The sequence below is a fragment of the Lactuca saligna genome, chromosome 1 (genome assembly GCF_052625555.1).
Source record: "Lactuca saligna cultivar CGN05327 chromosome 1, ASM5262555v1, whole genome shotgun sequence".
In the NCBI taxonomy this organism is placed as follows: domain Eukaryota; kingdom Viridiplantae; phylum Streptophyta; class Magnoliopsida; order Asterales; family Asteraceae; genus Lactuca; species Lactuca saligna.
This window is the reverse complement of record NC_136417.1, coordinates 14,856,516-14,881,415: the sequence shown is the minus strand read 5'-3', so window position 1 is coordinate 14,881,415 and position 24,900 is coordinate 14,856,516.

Sequence of the window (24,900 nt, the reverse complement as noted above, 5' to 3'; positions counted from 1 at the left end):
TATACAGCTCAGCAGTTTGCGGCTCGGTCTCGCACATTTCCGGCTTCTGAGTTTTCGGCCTCGCACCTTGTCCTTGCAAGCAGCAGCCTCGCAAGAACCAGCCTCACCTGGCACAGATAAAAAAATCAGAATTTCGAGGGCACCGGGGATCGAACCCGGGTCTCCTGCCAAGTAAACCTCACGGCTTACCAACTCGGCTAGAAAACCCTTTATTACTTCCTTTCCGAATTTAATTCATAAAGCTTCTTTCTCGGTTCTAATTTTGCATTTTTGACACTTTTAACCCAAAATTCACTTTTTTTGTTTTAAATTCTATTTTCATCCAAAATAAAAAATAATAATAATAATAATAATAATAAATTGTTTTTATTTTTGACTTTTTATTTCAAAATTTGACTTTGACTTTCAAGTTTGACCTTTGACTTTTTCGTTTAAATTTTCAAATTTAACTTTTCGGTTTGACTTTCAAGTTTGACTTTTTCAAGGGTGACTTTTCATGTTTGACTTTTGAGTTTGATTTTTTTTAAATTTGACTTTTAAGTTTTATTTTAGCTTCTAGTTGTGGTTTTTAATCGATTTTAAGGTCTATGAGGGAGTTGAAAACATGAAACAGAGTCGTCAGGATATGTTAAGACAAGATTTCAACATTTTTTATTATATCCCTGGAGAAACCCTCGAAACTCAGTTGCAGCGATTTACCACACTCACTACTGAGATGAATATAGCTGGGATCTTCTTGTCCAAATCTGAGATAAACAAAAAGCTATTGAATTCACTTCCGAAATTGTATGATATGAACGTGGCTATCATCAAGAAGACAAAAGATCTCAATCGTCTTAGTATTGCTGATGTAATTAAAGAGCTTAACGCTTTGAAGTGTGGAAATACAATGAGTTCTGCAAACATCTTGGTCAATGAAGTTTCCGGTTCTCAATCATATGAAGTTTCATGTACACTATCTAGTGAAGATACAATTAAATTTCTTCGGGAACAAATTGATTTATTTAAAAGAGAAGTTGAGGACCTGAGATATGAAGGATATCAACTCAGGAAAGGACAGAAACCCCTGAAGGCTGAATTATAAGCAAAAACCAAGGACTTTAGGAAACTTCAGGAAGAGTATAACAACAAGTGTTAAAATTATGACTATATTAAGAGACAACTTGCTACTGTAACTAAAGAACTTGACGCTTTAAAAATTAAGTGTGGAAAAACAGACGTTAGTTTCAAAAATTATACTGCATCAAGTCAGGCAGTCGAGTCCTTATATGAAACCCAATTAAAATTCACAGAAAAGCAAAGCAAGGGTGACAGGGAGGCACATCTTCAATATGGAAAACGAGTTGGATTTGTGTCAGGAGGAGTCATTAATATTGAAGATACTAATGTTGGTACTTCTTGTGCATGCAAAGTAACAGAGGATGAGAACAAGGAGAGTTCTTCTGAACAAACCAACATCACCTTGAACTCTGAATCTGTTGATTCGAATTCAGCTGCTTCTGATAAACCTGACGTTGAGAAATACAGGCCTCCAATTCCAACGCAACAGAGTGCCTGTCGCAAGTGTGCATGTGGGAACAATAAGAAACAAGGCAAAGATACGCCACCAGGGGCAAGAAGAGATAACTTCACAGTGAAGAAAAAGACTTGTTTTCACTGTGGAACACCTGGACACATTGCCATAAATTGTCCTAATCGCGCATATGTTCCTTGCTATGCTCAAGGCCGGCAGAACACGCCAAGTGGGAGATACTTCCATAGAAATCCTTCCAGTTCACGTTCAAACAATGTTGATTGGAACGCGCAGAAGGCAAAGAATCAAATGCACAAGGCCAAGAATTCGAATGTCAAGGGCAAGAAGGGAGTGTCGGCCAAGAAGCCCAATCCAAGATATGCTCCAGTGAAACAAAGACCGGCTAAGTCAAAGTCATCTCGAAGATCAGCTTCAAGTTCCAAAGCAAGTGCCGAGGCACCCATCGGATCGAATAAGAAATGGGTTAAACCCGAATATAGATGGGTACCAAAGGTGAAAACTCCCAAATCTCCTAATGCTTCTAACGTTTCCACATCTATTGTTTGTGATAAGCAGGATATGTCATGGGAGAGAGTATCGTGCGTTGATGACAAAGGTCGGCCCAACGTCAAAATGGACTGGGTTCCAAAGACCAACTAATCATGCTCTGTGTCGGAGCAGCTATGGAGGCATATCATCAGACTTCGGTTTGTTGGTAGTGGCTGCTCCTGGCATATGATTGGGGACATCTCTCAACTGTACAACACTCAGAACATTATTTGAGAGTATGTGTCCTTTGCGGGAAGGGAAGAAATGAAGGGATCACTCATGGGGATAGTACTTAACGATGTCAAGAATTTTTGGATTTGTTCTGAGATTATACGTGCTATTCTCAGACCTTTTGGATGCAAATTCAATCGGTGACTTACGGTTTGAGTTTTTCTTCTCTATACTCCAAAGTTTTTCTTAAGCTGATTCGCTTTAAAGACTAAATTTTGTTTTAGGATAGTTTAAATTTGCGCATTTACTTTCGTTTCTCTCCTATGCACAAATTTAGGGGGAGAAATAAAAACAAAACAAAATTTAGAAAATTAAAAAAAAATCCAAAAACATTAGAAAATCAATATATATATATATATATATATATATATATATATATATATATATGTTGGTTATGAAATGTGCTTGAGGGAGATGTTTTGGGAAGTGAAATTATCAAGTGATAACAGGCAACCTGAGTCTACGTAACGTATCCAAAGTTGAAGGTTCTATGCTCTGACTTGATACGTCGGTAGGCACGAAAAATTCTAAATGGACTTGACTAGGCAGAGTTGAACTTAGGAAATTTATAGACTTGACAAATTTTGACCTAGTTAGATCCGTTCAGCCTGACAATACGACGCTCGGATAGGTTGAGCAAGGGGATATATATGGGAATCTACTCGTCACATTAATTGAACCCGTTCTTGGAACCGTGGTTTAACTTTTCCTCGATGTGTGGATTCTGTCCTTAATTCCGGTTGGATGGGGCGACTGGTAAATTCCGATAAATTAGGTCTGTAGAATATCATTTTCTTTCTTTCCGTCTGTTAGTCATATGTTGCACCCTTTGCGTGATTGGAAGAGATCCGACCTGGATTGAAACATATGCAACTCTACTTCTCTGCAAGTTATATATATGAAATTCTTCTTATCTGTTAGTCATATGTTGTCTCCTTTGCGTGACTTCTAATCCGACCTGGTACACAGCATATGCAACCTTCTTCATCTCAACCCCTCTGAAGTAATACGTAATAGAATTCTGAATCTATCCTCTCTCTTAATGGTTTTCTGCTCACCCGGTGTAAGGAGTACTCTGGACGTTCTTGATGGTTGGGGCATATCAAAAAGCGGGAAACACGTTCCAGTACACTTAAAATTGAACTCATACAGATTGTTTGTAGATCTCGCTGCTTAATTTAGGTGGATAACAATATCCATGGTCGTCGTCAGATGAATGGTCCTTAAGATATAGTATCTAAGGAATTAGGACCAAATATAATTTTTAGGAACTTAAGTGTAACAAACCGTTATTTCAAACCTATGTAATAGTATAGGTCAATTTGTACTTTTTTGTAAATTAATAAAGAGAAATTTTAGCATACTATGTGTATTTACATAATTGACCCTCAAAAATAAATTATTAAATAACCTCAATCGGGATAAACCAAGTGATAGAGATTGTAACAAGGTTTCCAAAAATATAAAGAACACTAAAATCCGAGTTATAACGAAGAAGTTATCACCAATCGAAAATCCGCGACAAAACCGGCAAAACACTGTTTAGTGTAAAAAATGAAATTTTGATAAAAGGGTTTCTATCCTTAACAATCTAAATGAAAGTTATAGTTTATGTTAAACCGAGAACTTTCATAAAAAGAATGCCAAAATCTGACTTCGTATGAGGAAGTTATGATTTTTCGAAGTTTCAGTATAGCATTGTACAACAAAAAACTTGAAATAAAGATCGAGTGGGTTTTAGCCGACACAACCTAAACGAGAATTGAAGGCCTCGTCATTAGTATTACAACGGTAAAAAGACAGACAAAAACGGACGTCGTATGAAGAAGTTATGAATTTATAACGGATTCACGTCCCGGTCTGTTTAAAATAATAATATTAAAAATAAAGTCAAAATTAGCCGACAAAGTCTAAACAAAAGTCGTAGAGTATAACTTTACCTACGCGTGTATATAAAGAACGTCAAAAACGGAGTTCGTATGCGAAGTTATGAATTTTACAAGTTTTGGCAAAAAAAATAAATAAAAATAACAAAAACCGGGAATTTTCGCATGAACAGTAACGCCACATCACCCTCGCACGCGAGCCTCCACGTGGCGTCTTCTGATTGGGCCGCAAACTCAGGTTTTACCTCCTGATTTGACCAAGTCTTAGGTCCAGTAAGAACCGGACAGCATCGCATGAGACACACCGGACCTCACCCTCTCACGCCCCTCGCACCCTTCTGTTCGCACGTGTAGCCTTTCTATTGGACTGAAGTTCGGTCCAATCCGAGCCAGCCAGCAGCGAACCTCCGAACCGAAGTAGACCCCTCCCTTCGCCACCTGTCCGACACGAGGCAGCCTCGCATGGCCTCGGATCCGAGGCTTCGGCCTATATAAGGCATGCGAGGGCTCCAAAGAATTTTCACTTTTTCACCCCAAATTTCACCCTCTTTCACATTCTCCACTCCCCTAAGCTCATATACAACCCCTAAAGCCCCAATATCAACACTCGAACCTGAAGTAAGCCTTGAAGCCTCGAAATTCTTGAGAATTCATCCTCTCTCCTGTCAAAACTCTGTCCAAATTACCATCTATCATGTGAGTTCATACCCCTACATCTTCATAATTTCTATTGTTTTAATGGGGGGGGGGGGGGGGGAATACAAGTATAACACAAAAACTTTGTGTTATAAATAAATGATTTCAAATCACGATAAAATGATTTTAAACCATAAAAAATACTCCAAACATTGAACTCTTTTATAAACTTATATTTTTCCCAAATATACATATTTGGATATATAAAATTGTATATGTATAAAAATATATAAGTTATCTCATCATTTTAAATACCCTTTGTAATATGTTGAGCAAAGGATTACATGCAAAAATAGTTATTTACCAATTCATAAAGTACATATAAATTATAATAGGTATAATTTATAATACATAGAGCAATACTTCATGATTTAAGTATACATGAATACACTGTTTTACATGAAACAATGGTTTTAATTCAAAACAAATCAAGGGTTTAACCTTGTCAAATACATGTTCGGAATATTAATTCAAGAACATACTATCAATCATTTATTTCAGAATGATTGGTTTTTCATAACCAATATACATGTAACGTTTATATGCTTTCTATGAGATATCCAATTCAGATTGTTTAATTCATTTTAGACAAACAAGGTAAAGCCCTGACATTATAACAAGAATCTCCAGTCCGGGGATCGAAACAAGTTGTGTGTAGATCTATATCGGGATTGACAACCCCGCACTCAGGCTGCTAGCTACAGTCAGGCATACAAGCCAATGAGTGGCAATTGTTATCAACAATTTAAGCGCTCACAAGGCGTTTGTTTCAGACGTTCAGGTCTTAATATGGTTATAATAACTCATTAAAAAGATATTAACAATACGTTAGTGTATAAAGAACTAAACGTAAATACATCTTCAAAGTACTAGTTTACAAAATACAAAGTACAATGGTATACTACAGATTTCAATAACCGTTGGCGAAGCCAGGAACACACTCAGTTACCAGTTTTACAAATACATTGGTTCACAAATAGGACGGTTTTATGGGAATAAAACTACTTTTCACATACCACAGAAATATGGGATTTTCTAGAACAGTTTTCATATTCAACATACAAAGACACCCATGCAAACATAAAGACTTATGTACTCACTCAACTTATTGTTGATACTCTCTTTTCAAATTACTTGTATTCTCAGGGAAATAATAACAAGTACTCCCCAAGCTTTTTTGAGAAGATGGAGCCATTATGAGTCTTATCTTCTTCTTTTGTATAATTATTTTGGTTTCAATATACAATGATTGAACACATGTAAACATTATACTTTTAAATACAATGGTTGTTTGTACTTTGATTACTATGATGCATGTGTTGTGATACTACAAATGAAGTCCTCCACCCCCAGACGTTTCCGCCGTCTGGTTTGGGGGTGTGACAGATTGGTATCAGAGCATTGTTTATAGTGAACTCAGTATATCAATCCATAAAAGATATACAAACTATAAATGTATTGGGGATAAGAACTCTGACTACAAGTATATTTTAAGAATTCTAAGTATTTTTACAAGAAGTATACTAACCCTCATACCTACAAGTACATACTCATAAGAACTTAAAAGTATTTGGATGTTGAACATTACAGTCAAACCCAGACAATTATGTAATCACATATAGAATTAATATAGCCCGATCAACTATATTGATTTCAAATATGACCAACATATGTTTAAGAGTAATAGTAGTGTTGTGACGTGTCTAAAACATATCAACCATAGAAGAAACTTTAGAACATAACCTAAAATACTATAAGAATATTTAAACATTGATATGCTTTAGTTTGTCAGGCATTTCTCGTAACCTTATTCCCATGCAGACACAATGGCAGGACATCATCTACCAGGGGACCCTTATTTTCTAAATCATGGCAATCAAGGATGGATAGAGGAAGATCCATAAGAAGAATCAGACGAAGAACCCTTTGAGGACAACGAGTTAAGTGGTACGGATACAGAGCCACAAGTTTGCAACCCGGGGATACATCCCCAAAGGCAAGAGGAAGGAATCCCCATACCCAAGTGGGGCCAATACATAAACTATTGGAGTCGACAAGACAGCCAACGCCCTTCGTACGGAATAGCACGGGGCTTCTATAACGTCTCAGAAGGAGGAATAGCTGACATAGCTCTTCCTGTTATAGTGAACCGAATAGCCCGACAATTTGATCAATCAAGGATGTCAATCAACCGAATCCTAGAAGTAAATATGGCTGCGCAGGCTAACGTCGCAGATATCATTCGTCTTGACGAGATGCAAGATGATACCCAGCACCATACTGAATCCCTTCAAAGACAACTTCATACTGCTGAATCAGAAATCAAAGAACTAAGGGAGCATCAAGCTGCCCAAGAAAAGCGCTGGAAATCGCAAAACGAAGCGGAACCCAATAACCGTCGTAGCAACCGTCGCAAGTAATGTTTACACTACTTTTCTAGTTTAATATATTGAATGTATAGACTACTTTCAGCACATGTACAAAATCAAGCATCAATAAAATAATAAGCACCTTAGTTCAACAAGAGCTATTACAATTTTCACAAACTTTCCATTCTAAAGTTTTGGGATATATATTCCAGTGTTGTTTTTCATACTTTTCTATACGGCAGCGAAAATTTTTAATTTCGGTAGGTCGGTTTGATATTGATACTTTCATAATATTGTGGACCTATTTGAGAGTCAAAATATACAAATTACATACATATCAAGACAATCGACAGATATGTAGATACTCTTTGAAAAATAACCACTCCATTTTATATTATTCTATTGCAAGTTATACTTGCAGTGGACACCTATTCCCAATTCTTTACAATCTTCTTGCGAATTAAGTGTTTAAGTTCAAAGATATCAAATTCATATTCATTCTTGATATCTCACTATCTTTTTATTGACTTTTATAGAAAAAGATGCCTCGTAGGATGTGACATCCCCAAAATCACGGCCAGAAAAGACCGATTTTGTTTATGCTTTATAAAAATCAGAGTACTTCTTTTCATAAAAATGTTGCAGAATTTGTTCCCAAAAAAAAATACGATAAATACGTTATAAAACATTTTTGAAGAAACGTATTTTATTTATGTTAAAATGTTTGGGATGCCATCGTCAATACAGAAACATAATTATAAACAGAACTTACATTTATTTACACTAGTGGTCTACATCTCTTTAATCTCTCAGTGTGACTTCATATCAATACCTGTGATGTAAATAAACTGAGTGGGTCAGGTTGGGAAACCTGGTGAGTACATAAGGATTTCAATCCCACAATGTTATACCATATATATAGTTTAAAACTCACAAAATATACAATTTCACCATATATATATAAACAACTCTTATCCCACCCCGTCGATCCTCGCAACGAGGCTATCCATACTCTCGGACCTAAGATTAGTTGTTTTACCTACTCCATACTCCCGGATCAGAAATGAACGAATTTACCAAATCCATACTCTCGGACTAGGGGCGAATGACTAATCCATACTCTTGGATTAATGATGAATGATTATGCCAAATCCATACTCTCGGACTATGGACAATGACTAATCCATACTCTCGGATTAATGACGAATGATTATGCCTAATCCATACTCTCGGACTAGGGACAATGACTATGTCTAATCCATACTCCCGGATAAATGACATATACTAAATTCTATTCTCTGAGTTTAACTCACTTGTACTCGTAAGAATATACTACCCAATATTCCTCATATTTAATTTAGGTCTACTCTTTATTCTAAATTATCAAATATAATCAGGTATGTTCTTTAACAGGTATTTCAGGCAACATCAATTAACTCGCACATAAACATATAATTAATACTTTAATCAATACTTGTATTAAAATCATGTTCATGAAAGGGACTATGCACTCACCTGAAAGGTGGTGACTTAGCACTCGGACAGAGCTTCGATACTCTCATAACGCTTTTCCTTCGATAAAACCTAGTATTGATACCACTAGGGTTTAGTTTAACGATAACCGCGACAAATTAATTAGTCCGAGTATTATTAAGTGTTAATAATACTCGATATAACTCATAATAATAGCCCAAATAATTATTTTAAGGACCAAATAACATTCCTATAATTGTTTGAAAGCTATATTACAAATTGCGTAAGCGTAGCACACTTACAACGAAATTTATCGAAAACCGGAACTTAATTGGAGCAGCGTTTCGAAACCGAAAGACTCCTTTTTCTCGGGATTCCGGGAGCCTCGGGGCTTCCCTATGGTGCTAGGGGTTCACCAAGACTTTAGGGAGGGTTCAAAACCCTAGAGAGAGAAAGATTTTAGAGAGAGAATGAGAAATGGTGTGAAAAATCCGGAGGAGTTCGCATGTATTTATAGGGGGCGAAGCCTCTCAAACGTTGGGCGTACCAAGGCTACGCTGGGCGTAGTCTCGGGTATGGATGCCAGCTCGCAGCCAGCTGTCTCGCATTCCGGATGGATAAGACCTGAAGGTACGCTGGCGGTACCGAATCTCGTACGCGGGGCGTAGGGCGAGGCGATGTGGCGCTGATCAGAAGCGAGCCTTGTCATCGGCATCGGACGGCTGTGGTGCTGCCACGTCAGCTACTTCGCACTAGGTCTCGCAATTTCACTTTCTAACTTTAAAAATTCGTAACTTTCGCATACGAGCTCCGTTTTCGACGTTCTTTATATCCACGCGAAGGTGGGAACGTACTCTACAACTTTCGTTTAGACTTTGTTGGCTGATTTTGAATTGATTTTAAATTTTATATTATTAACGGGTCGGGATAGGATTGGTCTGTTAAATCCTCATAACTTCTTCATCCGACATCCATTTTCGCCCATCTTTTTCTCGTTATGCTACTCTTAACAAGATATTCAATTCTCGTTTAGTTCATGTCGACTAAAAACCGCTCGATCAAATATTCGAATTTCGGGTTGTACACTGCTAGTCCGAAACTCCGAAAAATCATAACTTCTTCATACGAAGTCAGATTTGGGCGTTCTTTTTTTTATTGATGTTCTTAGTTTAACATATTCTAATACTTTTGTTTAAATTGCTAAGGCTAAATCTCGCTTTATCGTAAATTCATTATTTACGCTTTCCGGTATCGTGCCGGTTCTAACGCGAAACTTTGACGAGTCATAACTTCTTCGTTATAGCTCGGACTTCAGCGTTATTTATATGCACGAAAACCTTGTAACATACTCTACAACTTGGTTAAGATTATTTATTCTAAATAATCTTTTGTTGAAAAGTCGTTTTCGACCCCTATTGCCTCTAATTTGACTAGCCCGGATCTACGGGCGTTACATAGGAATCCAAGGTGTAACAATCAACCAGAATCACCGATGCCACCTCCACCCCCCCCCCCTTAGTTCGATGCTACCATGTTCCAAGCGGCAGTCACAGCAGCGGTAGCGGCTGCCTTATCTCATATCAATGCTCCTGGTACTAGTGAGTCGGGAGCTGATCCACGTCCTTCTAACTTTGTCGAGGGCCATAAGCACTCGAGAGAGTGCACTTATAAAGACTTCTCGAATGCCAAACCCAGGACCTTTAATGGAACTGGAGGAGTGATAGTTTTAAGGCAGTGGATTGAGAAGATAGAAGCGGTCTTTGAAATTTGCTCCTGTCCAGAGGGTAGCAAAGTTAAATTTGCTGCCTTTACCTTCTTAGATAGGGCCCTAACATGGTGGAATGGGCATTTTAAGTCACTAACTTTAGCAGTGGCTAATACTATAAGATGGGTGGACCTAAAAGCCATGTTGATGCGGGAATACTGCCTACGAGGGGAAATTCAGAAACTGGAACAAGAACTCTGGGGTATTACTATGAACGGTTGTGACATCCCCAAAATCTCGGCCAGAAAAGACCGATTTTCATTTATGCTTTTAAAATAAATTCAGAGTAAATCCTTTTGATTTGAAATAGTTGTGGAATTTGTTCCCAAAAACAAAACATGATAAAACAATGTTTACCAAAGTATTTCATAAAAGAAATGTATTTTTCATTATATAATCAAAACACGGGGTGTTATGTTCCGATATAGACAAATAAACATAAACGATAACATTACAAGTCATTCAACAAATATTTACATATACAGACTTGTAAACAAAAACAACTTGATGGTTCATCCATCTTACGCCCTTGTGCCACTTCCTGTAATACAAATAAAACTGAGTGGGTCAGGCTTGGGAGCCTGGTGAGCATATAGGGTTTTCAACCCACAATAAATAATTAAATTAATTATTATCAACCAATAATAACCCAGTTACCCATTCCCGTTATTCTCACTTTACGTCCCTAAAATAACTAACACAAGGGACCTAATCTAAGAATATTTTCATCGGGGTGACAACACATGATGCGGGGGTTCCTCAGCAATATAAGTCAAATAAGGCAACCATGAGGGGGATGGAATACAGCGAATGAACACCCAAGTTCATTAACACCTACAGGTTATGAGCCTGCTAACGTTCCACTGGACTGTCAAGAAAAGTCTGTGGTCGTCATCTAAATTCCGCTAGATGACTGGATCAAAACAACAACGAGGCCTCTCATCTGTTTATTACACACCAACTATCTACCCATGTTCTACCCAACATATTAGTAGATAAAAACATACATTTTTATACATATTTTCAAAACCTGTAAGGCATGCTTGATCAATACATTTTTCCATATAACAGATGAGGCACACACACATAACACATATTTCATATAGAAATAATCAGATCTGTAAGATAGAAAAAAGTGAATATACATTCACACACATAACAACAAAATATACACATAACACGTATCTCGTATAAAATACTTCATAATTATACGTTAGGAGAAAGTAACAACACACTCACACGTATAAACAACAATATACTTAATACACTCAAACCATACTTGTATTATTATTGCGTTTATGAAAGGCAGTATACATTCACTTGATCAGAAGATGATCGGACAGCACTAAGACTTGCAAAAAATAGTAATCCTCAGCAGATCTGGAAGATCTCTACAAAAATCGAACTTCTCGCAGGCAGAGCTTCGGCTCGGAAACCGCACTTCTCGGGATCTTCGGGATCTCGGGACTTGCTTCGGGACTCGGGAATATTTTCGGGGCTTCGGGGTGGCTTCGGGGGTAAAAACGCAGAGCTTCGGCACGATACAGAGGAGAAATGAGCAACTATGCCCGGACCCCTCGCATCCTATTTATAGGAGGCTGGAACCTCCTCGTACGCGGGGCGTACAGGGCTCCGAAGTCGTCACTGCATGCGTCATCTGAAGTGTCGACATTTCTTGTTGTACGCGGGGCGTACTCCGGATGAGTCCGGTGACTCGTCTTCGGATAAGGCCGGATTTAATACTTAAATTTAATTATTAATTATTTAATAAATTTCAAAAATTCATATCTCCTTCATACGAACTCCGTTTTCGATGTTCTTTATATCCACGCGGAGGTGAGACTACGCTCTAAAAGTTTCGTTTAGACTCCGTCGGCTAATTTTGAATTTATTTTTATTATTTATTTTTAATAGGCCGGGACAGAAAATTTCGTTATAAATTCATAACTTCTTCGTTTGACGTCCATTCTCGCCTAACTTTTTATCGCTTTGATACTAACAACGAGATCTTCGATTCTCGTTTAGATCACTAAGGCTAAATATCGCTCTAACGTAAATTTCACTTTTTACGTTTAATCAGCGTTGCCGGTTCTGTCGCGAAACTTCGACAGGTCATAACTTCCTTGTTATAACTCGGATTTCGGCATTCTTTATATCTTCGGAAACCTTGTTTCAACTACTACAACATTATCTAAAGATATCAGGTTTATTTTACACTTAAATTTTGACGCTTATTTTTATTCTTAATTAATCAAACCACATAATTAAGCAATTAAGCACAAAACACATAATACTCAAATAATACACTTCTAGTATTTCAAAACGGGTTACAAAGGTTACCCTAGACTATCACATTGATAAAAATGGCAAGCCCAGAAACAAAGGCGTTACAATTCTCCCCACCTTAGAATGATTCCGTCCCCGGAATCACACCTCAACCAAAAAATGCGGATAGCGACCCATCATGTCACTCTCCGTCTCCCAGGTGAGATTCGGCCCATTCGTGTGTTTCAATCGGACAAGCACTAACTTGACCATCTTGCATCGCAACTTCTTAGTCATTCGGTCAACAATTGCCTCTGGTTCTTCAATCAACCTTTTGTTCTCATCGATTCTCAACTCCGAAAGTGGAATCATGTCGGGAACTTCCCCCGTGAACTTCCGTAAATAACACACATGAAAAGTGTTATGAATTCCATTCAGTTCTTCTGGTAGTTCGAGCTTGTAAGCTTGGTTCCCAATCCTCTGAAGAACTTTAAACGGTCCAATAAACCTTGGACTTAATTTTCCCCTTTTACCAAATCTTATAAGTCCCTTCCACGGCGAGACTTTAAGCAAAACCGAATCCCCAACTTCAAAAGTCATCGATCTTTGCTTTTTGTCAGCATAGCTCTTTTGACGATCCTGAGCTGCTCATTCTTTCCCTAATTATTTTCAACTTTTCAGTAGTTTGCTGAACCATCTCCGGTCCCATAAACTGCTTTTCCCCAGCCTTAAGCCAACAAGACAGCGTACGACACTTTTGTCCATACAAATCTTGGTAAGGTGTCATCTTAATGCTCGAGTGAAAACTATTGTTATAGGAAAATTCTACCAATGGTAACTGTTCATCCCAATTACCTAGGAATTCCAAGGTACATGCTCTCAGCATATCTTCAAATGTTTGTATCATTCTTTCACTCTGACCATCAGTCTGCGGATGGTAAGATGTACTTAAACACAACTTGGTTCCCAATTCCTCTTGTAGACTTTTCCAAAATCGTGAGGTGAAACGTCTATCACGATCCGACACAATCGTTAACGGAACACCGTGAAGCCTCACAATTTCCTTCACGTAAGAATTCGCAAGCTTTTCCATAGACCATTTCTCCCTGGCTGCTATGAAATGCGCACTCTTAGTGAATCGATCAACGACCACCCAAATCATGTCGTGACCAATCTTTGTTCTGGGTAGTTTATTGACAAAACCCATAGCAATGTCTTCCCACTTACCATAGGCACAGGCAATGGTCCTAAACTCCCGTACGGTTTCTGATGTTATGTCTTGACTCTCGCACAAGTCACACACTCGGCCACATACTTTGCAACATCAAGCTTCATCGTCGGCCACCAGTAGTAGGGTTTCAGGTCCCTATACATTTTAGTGCTACCGGGATGAATCGAGTTCATGGTCTTGTGAGCTTCTTCCATCAGAAGATCTCTGACTCCTCTTGTCTTAGGTATCCAAATCCGATCCTGGAACACCTTCAGTCCATGACTGTTTATACCAAACACCAACGTTTTGCCCAAACGTTCCTCATTCCGGTCATTCTTCTCAGAAGCTTCGCTTTGAGCTTTGTTTATACTTTCTAAAATAGTCGAGAAAACTTCAATTATCAATGCTCTTGGCCTTTTCCTTTCAAGATTGACTTTCCGACTGAGAGCATCAGCAACAACATTAGCTTTACCGGGATGGTAAAGTATCTCACAGTCGTATTCCTTGAATAACTCTAGCCAGCGTCGTTGCCTCATATTCAATTCCTTCTGATTAAAGAGGTATTGGAGACTCTTATGATCAGTGAAAAGTTTGCACTTCGTGCCATAGAGGTAATGCCTCCATATTTTCAGAGCAAAAACTACCGCTGCCAACTCCAAATCATGAGTCGGGTAGTTCTTTTCATGCTCCTTCAGCTGTCGAGACGCATATGCTATCACCTTTTCTCTTTGGGTTAAAACACAACCCAATCCAACACCAGACGCATCGCTATAAACAACAAAGTCTTCAACTCCATCGGGTAGAGAAAGTATCGGTGTCTCGCATAGCTTCTTCTTTAGCTTCTCGAATGCTTCTTTATGCTTATCATTCCAAGCATAAGTAGCTCCTTTGTGGGTCAAAGCTGTCAATGGAATAGAAATCGAAGAAAAGCCTTGGATAAACCTTTGGTAATATCCGACTAATCCTAAAAAGCTTCGGATCTCCGTGGGACTTTTTGGTTGTTCCCACTTCATTACAGCTTCAATCTTTGTTGGATCGACCATTATCCCTTCTTTGTTGACCACGTGACCCAAGAATTGGACTTCACGAATCCAAAAATCACATTTGGAGAACTTAGCATACAGCTTCTCCTTCTTCGAGACTTCTAACACTTCTCGCAAGTGTCTGCCATGCTCCTCCTGGCTTTTTGAGTAAATCAGAATGTCGTCTATGAACACTATCACAGATTTATCAAGGAACGGATTACAAACCCTGTTCATTAAATCCATGAATGCTGTCGGCGCATTGGTTAGTCCAAACGACATAACCAAGAACTCGTAGCGTCCATATCTAGTTCTGAATGCAGTCTTCTCTATATCCTGGTCTCTTACTTTCAGCTGATGATATCCTGACCTAAGATCGATCTTCGAGAAATAGCTCGAACCTTGCAATTGATCAAACAAGTCATCAATCCTTGGCAACGGATATCTATTCTTTATTATTGCCTTGTTCAACTCTCTGTAATCAATGCACATTCTCATACTTCCATCTTTCTTCTTCACGAATAACACTGGAGCTCCCCAAGGTGATGAACTAGGTCTAATGAAACCTTTGTCCAATAACTCCTGAAGTTGCATCATCAGGTCCTTCATCTCCGTCGGTGCTAATCGATAAGGTGGTTTTGCTATTGGCGTTGTTCCCGGTAACAAGTCAATTCTGAACTCCACTTGTCTATCAGGTGGTAATCCAGGAAGATCTTCGGGAAATACTTCCGGATAATCACACACCACAGGAATACTCTGCATCATCTTCTTTTACTTCTTAGCATCAATCACGAATGTTAAATATGATGTACATCCCTTGGTCAAACACTTTCTGGCTTTCATTAGGGAAATGATTCCAGAATTCACTCGGCGTTTGTCCCCATACACCATAAACGATTCCTTCCCTGGTGGGTTTACCTTCACTATTTTTTTCTTGCACAAAATTTCGGCATCATTGGCACTAAGCCAATCCATTCCCAACACAATGTCGAAACCATTAAGTTTGATAGGCAATAATTCCTCGTGAAACTTATTCCCATTAAGATCGATTAAGATGTTTTTCATACGATGGCTAACAGGTACAAACTTGCCACTAGCAACTTCGACTAATAAAGCATCATCTAGTCTATCAACAGGCAAAGCTAGTTTTCTACCAAATTCATGCGATATAAAGGAGTAGTTGGCTCCAGAATCAAATAAAATTTGGGCAGGCAATGTGTTTACGAGAAAGGTACCTGAAGCGACATCAGCTTCATCTTTAGCAGCTTCCAGTGTCATCTGGAATGCTCTCGCCTTTGGCTTTGGTGGAATGTTGGGCTTAGCTGCCTCCTTCTTCTTCAGACAGTCTTTCAAAATGTGCCCCTCTTCATTACAACCAAAACACATCCTTTTGTTGTTCGGACATTCATTGGCAAAATGTCCAACCTTTCCACACTTGTAGCAAGTTACACCCTCGCTACATTTCCCAAAGTGCTTTTTCTTACACTTATCACACCACTTCGCTTCTCCTCCTTTTCCCCCACCAAACCTTTTCGAATCAGATTTCGTAAATTTGCTTTTCTTACCGGATGCAGATGTTCCCTCAAACTTCCTCTTCTCACCAACCTCAACCTTGTTGGTGGTTATTCCCTTTATCATGTTCTCAACAGACTTGGCAGCCCAGATAGCTGCCTCTATAGTATGTGCCTGACGTACTGGCACCTCGTACTCCCATGGGAGTCCCTTCGCATACCGGTCCACCTTTGTCAGCTCGTCTGGAACGATACGCGAGGCAAACTCCATTTTATCGGTGAAGTTATTGGTGTATTCATCGACTGACATGCTGTCTTTCATTAGTGTCAGAAACTTGTTCTCTAACTCCAATAGATTTTGAGCCGAGCAGAACTTGCGCTTGAACTGCACCAAGAATTCTGCCCATGAAAATTGCAGTGGCTCATTTGGGCTTAAAGTCTTCCCTAGAGTATTCCACCGACGAACGGCTCCTCCTCGGAACTGACGTACTGCATAGATAGTCTGCAACTTGCCTCTGTAGCCACAAGTCATGAAGGCCAATTCCATTTTTGAGATCCAATCCATAACTCCAATCGGATCCTCCTTTCCATTGAAGGTCGATGGTTTGCAAGTTAGAAAATCCTTGTACTTGCATCCCATTCCATCATTCCTTCCATCATGGTTGTCTCGCCTAACTATCGGTGGGTTGGCTTGTCCAACTGATCCACTGAAGTTCCCACCTTCCGAGTGCCCTTCATTTAATTCAGGCTCTTCCACACGAATTGACAGTTCTTCACGATTTTGTTGAAGCAACCGTCTAGTTTCATCCATCTGACGATCCAACATTGTTTGAATCATCAATTGCACACCAGCCACTGTAATTGGCTCAGGTGGTGCTGCTACGACAGGTTTTTGCTCAATCACTGGTGGTTGATTCCTGTTTTCAAAAACATTTCCAACTACACTTCTTGTTCTCACCATTTTTGATCTACACACCGAATAAGGTGAAATTAGATCCTCATTCACGATAGATATTCAAATCATCCTTATCACTCCGAAACGTTTACATGCTAGTTCTAATATCGTAGACGTACGCTTAGAATCCTACACACATAAGGTTTCTAGATCCGGTCGGCAACAGACCATAGATTCGAACAAATAATATCATATATGGCAACATATAACATTTAGCACATAAATCATTTTAGGCAACTTTCCTAAAATAAACTAGTGCTCGTGTCTAAAATATAACAGACACATATCTCAAAATTTCACTTATCATTCTAAGTTTAAGTCTAGAAATCCTACAAATTCCTAGTTTGCTTAAACTAATGCTCTGATACCAACTGTGACATCCCCAAAATCTCGGCCAGAAAAGACCGATTTTCATTTATGCTTTTAAAATAAATTCAGAGTAAATCCTTTTGATTTGAAAATAGTCGCGGAATTTGTTCCCAAAAACAAAACATGATAAAACAATGTTTACCAAAGCATTTCATAAAAGAAATGTATTTTTCATTATATAATCAAAATTCGGGGTGTCATGTTCCGATATAGACCAATAAGCATAAACGATAACATTACAAGTCATTCAACAAATATTTACATATACAGACTTGTAAACAAAAACAACTTGATGGTTCATCCATCTTACGCCCTTGTGCCACTTCCTGTAATACAAATAAAACTGTGTGGGTCAGGCTTGGGAGCCTGGTGAGCATATAGGGTTTTCAACCCACAATAAATAATTAAATTAATTATTATTAACCAACAATAACCCAGTTACCCATTCCCGTTATTCTCACTTTACGTCCCTAAAATAACTAACACAAGGGACCTAATCTAAGAATATTTTCATCGGGGTGACAACACATGATGCGGGGGTTCCTCAGCAATATAAGTCAAATAAGGCAACCATGAGGTGGATGGGATACAACGAATGAACACCCAAGTTCATTAACACCTACAGGTTATGAGCCTGCTAGCGTTCCACTGGACTGTCTAGAAAAGTCCGTGGTCGTCATCTAAATTCCGCTAGATGACTGGATCAAAACAACAACGAGGCCTCTCATCTGTTTATTACACACCAACTATCTACCTATGTTCTACCCAACATATTAGTAGATAAAAACATACATTTTTATACATATTTTCAAAACCTGTATAACATGCTTGATCAATACATTTTTCCATATAACAGATGAGGCACACACACATAACACATATTTCATATAGAAATAATCAGATCTGTTAGATAGAAGAAAGTGAATATACATTCACACACATAACAACAAAATATACACATAACACGTATCTCGTATAAAATACTTCATAATTATACGTTAAGAGAAAGTAACAACACACTCACACGTATAAACAACAATATACTTAATACACTCAAACCATACTTGTATTATTATTGCGTTTATGAAAGGCAGTATACATTCACTTGATCAGAAGATGATCGGACAACACTACGACTTGCAAAAACTAGTAATCCTCAGCAGATCTGGAAGATCTCTACAAAAATCGAACTTCTCGCGGGCAGAGCTTCGGCTCGGAAACCGCACTTCTCGGGATCTTCGGGATCTCGGGACTTGCTTCGGGACTCGGGAATATTTTTGGGGCTTCGGGGGTAAAAACGCAGAGCTTCGGAACGAAACGGAGGAGAAAAGAGCAACTATGCCCGGACCCCTCGCATCCTATTTATAGGAGGCTGGAACCTCCTCGTACGCGGGGCGTACAGGGCTCCGAAATCGTCACTGCATGCGTCATCCGAAGTGTCGACATTTCTTGCTGTACGCGGGGCGTACTCCGGATGAGTCCGGTGACTCGTCTTCGGATAAGGCCGGATTTAATAATTAAATTTAATTATTAATTATTTAATAAACTTCGAAAATTCATATCTCCTTCGTACGAACTCCGTTTTCGACGTTCTTTATATCCACGCGAAGGTGAGACTACGCTCTACAACTTTCGTTTAGACTCCGTCGGCTAATTTTGAATTTATTTTTATTATTTATTTTTAATAGGCCGGGACAGAAAATTTCGTTATAAATTCATAACTTCTTCGTTTGACGTCCGTTCTCGCCTAACTTTTTATCGCTTTGATACTAACAACGAGATCTTCGGGTCACTAAGGCTAAATATCGCTCTAACGTAAATTTCACTTTTTACATTTAATCAGCGTTGCTGGTTCTGTCGCGAAACTTCGACAGGTCATAACTTCCTCGTTATAACTCGGATTTCGGCATTCTTTATATCTTCAGAAACCTTGTTTCAACTACTACAACATTATCTAAAGATATCAGGTTTATTTTACACTTAAATTTTGACGCTTATTTTTATTCTTAATTAATCAAACCACATAATTAAGCAATTAAGCACAAAACACATAATACTCAAATAATACAATTCTAGTATTTCAAAACGGGTTACAAAGGTTAACCTAGACTATCACATTGCTAAAAATGGCAAGCCCAGAAACACAGGCGTTACACCGATACCGACATAATGACTTACACGAATCGATTCTGTGACTTGGCGATTCTGTGTCCAGAGATGGTTACTCTAGAGAGCAAAAAGATTGAAAGGTATATTTGGGGACTGTCGCCCCAAATACAAGCAAGCATCATTGCATCTAAACCTGTCACCTTTGACAGTGCCAAAGAACTAGCACAGTCACTTATTGACCACGGAAACCGTCAAAACTCTGTGGTTACTGCCCCAGAACAACCTAGAGAGAACAACAACAAGAAGAAGAAGAAGGGTTGGAACAAAAGAAAGGGAAAATCTCCTCTGGAACCTTCAAAGAAGCAACAAATAGTGGCAGTCCATGCTACTACTGTGCCTGCTACCATACTTACTACTGCACCTATTGTTGCCCCTAACTACCCAGCACCAACTAAACCCTATGTCGGTAGCCTCCTTAAATGCAACAAGTGTAATTTTCACCACACCGGGAATTGCCCTGAAATGCAGTGTCGTAACTGCAACAGGAAAGGGCATACTGCCCGATTCTGTAGAACACCACCTCAACCCCTTAGCCAAGTACCTGCCGTTGGAGTAAGTCGAGCATGCTACCAATGCGGTGATGTGGGGCATTTCAAGAAAAATTGTCCAAAAGCTGGAAATTCCGGTGGGGTTAGGAGAATTCTAGCACTAGGTCACGAAGAAGCGGTGGCAGACCCTGCAGTTGTCACAGGTACGTTCCTTCTCAACAATACTTATGCATGCATTCTTTTTTATTGTGGTGCCGAGAGGAGCTTCGTGAGCCATAACTTTAAACATATACTAAATCAGAACTCCCAACCACTAAATAAAACTTTCACAGTGGAAATGGCTAATGGGAAATCCGAATCCACCAATGATATATACATAGGATGTATCCTTACCTTAAATAACTTATCTTTCCCAATAGACCTTATGTCGGTCTCTATCAAAAGTTTTGACATCATAATAGGTATGGATTGGTTGTGCCCCAACCATGCCGACATCCTATGCTATGAAAGAGCTATTCGTTTGAACTTGCCAACTAACGAAACTCTTATTATCTACGGTGACAAACCCGGAACGAACCTTCAGATCATTTCTTGCATTAAGGCACATAAATACCTTCGCAAGGAGTATTGTGCATTCCTAGCTCATGTAGTAGACAAAAATCAAGAAGTGAAAGACATCGCAAGCATTCCAGAGGTCTGCAACTTTCCCGATGTATTTCCCGATGATCTTCCAGGAGTGCCTCCCGAACGACAAGTCGAATACCGAATCGACTTAATCCCTGGAGCTACCCCCGTAGCCAAATCCCCCTACCGTCTTACACCTTCTGAAATGCAGGAATTATCTAGCCAACTTAACAAACTCCTAAGCAAAGGTTTCATAAGACCAAGCTTCTCACCTTGGGGAGCACCGGTTTTGTTCGTAACGAAGAAGGATGGATCATTCCGCATGTGTATAGACTACCGTGAACTGAATAAACTTACCATCAAGAATCGATACCCTCTGCCACGCATTGACGATATGTTCGACCAACTTCAAGGGGCGAACTACTTCTCGAAGATAGACTTAAGATTCGGGTATCACCAGTTACGAATTTTGGAGGAAGACTTTCCCAAAACCGCGTTCAAAACTCGTTATGGTCATTACGAGTTTATAGTGATGCCATTTTGGATTGACGAATGCACCTGCAGTGTTCATGGACCTAATGAACAGAGTGTGTCGTCCATTATTGGACAAATTCGTTATGGTCTTCATCGACGATATCCTTATCTACTCAAAGAGCAAAGAGGAACATGGCCAACATCTTCGTCAAATATTACAAACACTTAGATCGGAGAAGCTCTATGCGAAGTTTTCAAAGTGTGAATTTTGGATCAGGAAGGTAGATTTCCTAGGTCACGTGGTCCGTTCAGAAGGAATACATGTCGACCCTTCCAAAATAAAGGCAATTGAAAACTGGTCAGCACCCAAAACACCTACAAAAATCCGTCAATTCTTAGGTCTTGCTGGCTATTATCGCAGATTCATTCAAAATTTCTCTCTAATAGCTAAGTCTCTTACTACTCTGACCCAAAAGGGTATAACTTATAGTTGGGGAGAAAAGCAAGAAACAACGTTCCAAATGCTGAAGCGAGCCTTGTGTAGTGCACCGATCCTGTCTCTCCCTGAAGGGACAGAGGACTTCGTAGTGTACTGTGATGCTTCTAATAAAGGGATTGAATGTGTTCTTATGCAAAGAGGAAAGGTTATATCCTATGCCTAAGGACAGCTAAAGACACATGAAGTCAACTATACAACACATGACCTTGAACTAGGATCAGTGGTGTTTGCTCTAAAGATCTAGAGACATTACTTATATGGCACGAAATGCACAATATTCACGGACCATAAAAGTCTCCAACATATCTTCGATAAGAAAGAGCTGAATATGAGACAACGACGATGGGTGGAGCTACTGAACGATTACGAGTGTGAAATTCTTTATCACCCTGGTAAAGCAAACGTAGTAGTTGACGCCCTTAGTAGAAAAGAATACTCGGGATGCCGGGTAAAGTCGTTGACCATGACAATCCATTTGTATCTGTCCACGCAGATCAAGGAAGCTCAACTTGAAGCCTTGAAACCCGAAAACGTGACAGGTGAAACCCCGAGAGGAATGGATAAGAACTTCGAAGTCAGGGATGATGGAGTGTATTATTTCATGAACCAAATCTGGACACCAAAGTTCGGTGGTTACAAAGACGTGGTTATGAATGAAGCACACAAAACCCGATACTCCATCCACCCAGGTTCAGACAAGATGTATCTGGACCTTAAGAAACTATATTGGTGGCCTATAATGATGGCAATGGGTACGGGTATACCGGGTTTCGTGTTCCCCGTCCCCATACCCGAATCCCGATTCCTAAACCCATACCCGACCCCATCCCCATCGGGGATTAAAAATTTATCCCCATCCCCATCCCCAATGGGTAATCAGGGATTTTTCCCCGTTACAAAGTTTTGAACTTTTATGAAAAATAACTCATAATTATATACTAACCAACATTACAAAAACTAACAGAACAATATAAAACACTATAATCACTGAATGTCTTTAAACACGAACAATAACATTTAAGGCTACAAATAAAAGCATTTTTTGCAAAAAAAAAAAAAAAAAGACATAAAAATTCTTCCTAAAACTATACGTTTGATTGTTAAAAAACCTTACTTTGTCTACTTAAAATTTCTTTATGCATTATTAAAAATAAAAACATAAGTAATACTATATATATATATATATATATATATATATATATATATATATATATATATATATATATATATATATATCGTAACCATCGGGGCCGGTTTCGGGTACGGGTATGGGTACCCGATAGGTAGAACCATCCCCATCCCCATCCCCACTTTTTATATTCGTGTAATACCCATCCCCGTCCCCATCCCCGGTTAACTCGAGGATTTACCCGATCAAATCGGGTTAGGGTTTCGGGTACCCATCGGGTACGAGTTTTTTTGCCATCTCTAGTGGCCTAACATGAAGGCCGAAATCGCTACCTTTGTGGGTAAGTGCCTTACTTGCGCCAAAGTTAAGGTAGAGTACCAGAAACCTTCAGGATTATTACAACAACCTGAAATCCCTGAATGGAAGTGGGAGCGGATTACAATGGATTTCATAACCAAGTTGCCCAAGACATCAAGTGGTTATGATACAATTTGGGTAATCATCGATAGATTAACCAAATCCGCACACTTCTTACCAATCAAAGAGACTTACAAGATGGAAAAGCTAATGAGAACATACCTCAAGGAGATTGTCCGACTGCATGGTGTACCGATGTCCATTATTTCAGACCGAGATAATAGATTCACCTCTCATTTTTGGCAGTCTTTACAAAACTCTCTAGGAACTAGGCTAGACATGAGCACAGCCTACCATCCGCAAACCGATGGACAAAGTGAAAGGACGATTCAAACGTTAGAAGATATGTTACGAGCTTGTGTGATAGACTTTGGGAAGGCATGGGATATTCATTTACCCCTTGTTGAGTTCTCTTATAACAACAATTATCACACTAGCATAAAAGCTGCTCCATTTGAAGCCCTTTATGGCCGCAAGTGCAAATCCCCTCTGTGTTGGGCAGAAGTGGGAGACACGCAGCTAGCTAAAGGTCAAACTCCTGACAGCGCTCTCACAGGTCAATAAATTATTCAAGAAACTACTGAGAGGATCGTACAAATTCGGGAATGACTTAAAGCTTCCAGAGATAGACAAAAAAGCTACGCAGACAAAAGGAGAAAACCTTTGGAATTCCAGGTTGGCGACCGAGTTTTGCTGAAGGTCTCACCTTGGAAGGCCATTATATGCTTTGGAAAGCATGACAAACTAAATCCAAGGTACATAGGACCATTCGAGATTCTTACCCGAATCGGCCTTGTAGCTTACAAACTACGATTACCCCAAGAACTAAGTAACATTCATCCTACCTTCCACGTTTTGAACTTGAAAAAGTGTCTTTCCGTCGAGACTCTTATGATACCACTCGAGGAAATCGAGATAAACGAGAGCCTCAATTTTATGGAAGAACCCGTAGAGATACTAGACAGGGAAGTTAAGAAAACCAAACAAAGCCGCATCCTGATAGTGAAGGTTCGCTGGAATGCAAGGCAGGGACCTGAATTCACTTGGGAGCGGGAAGATCAAATGCAACAGAAATACCCACATCTTTTTCCCTAGTCTATCTGTAAAGTAAATTTCAGGACGAAATTCTCTCTAACGGGAGGATAAAGTAACAAACTGTTATTTCAAACATATGTAATAGTATAGGTCAATTTGTACATCTTTGTAAATTAATAAAGAGAAATTTTAGCATACTATGTGTATTTACATAATTGACCCACAAAAATAAATTATTAAATAATCTCAAT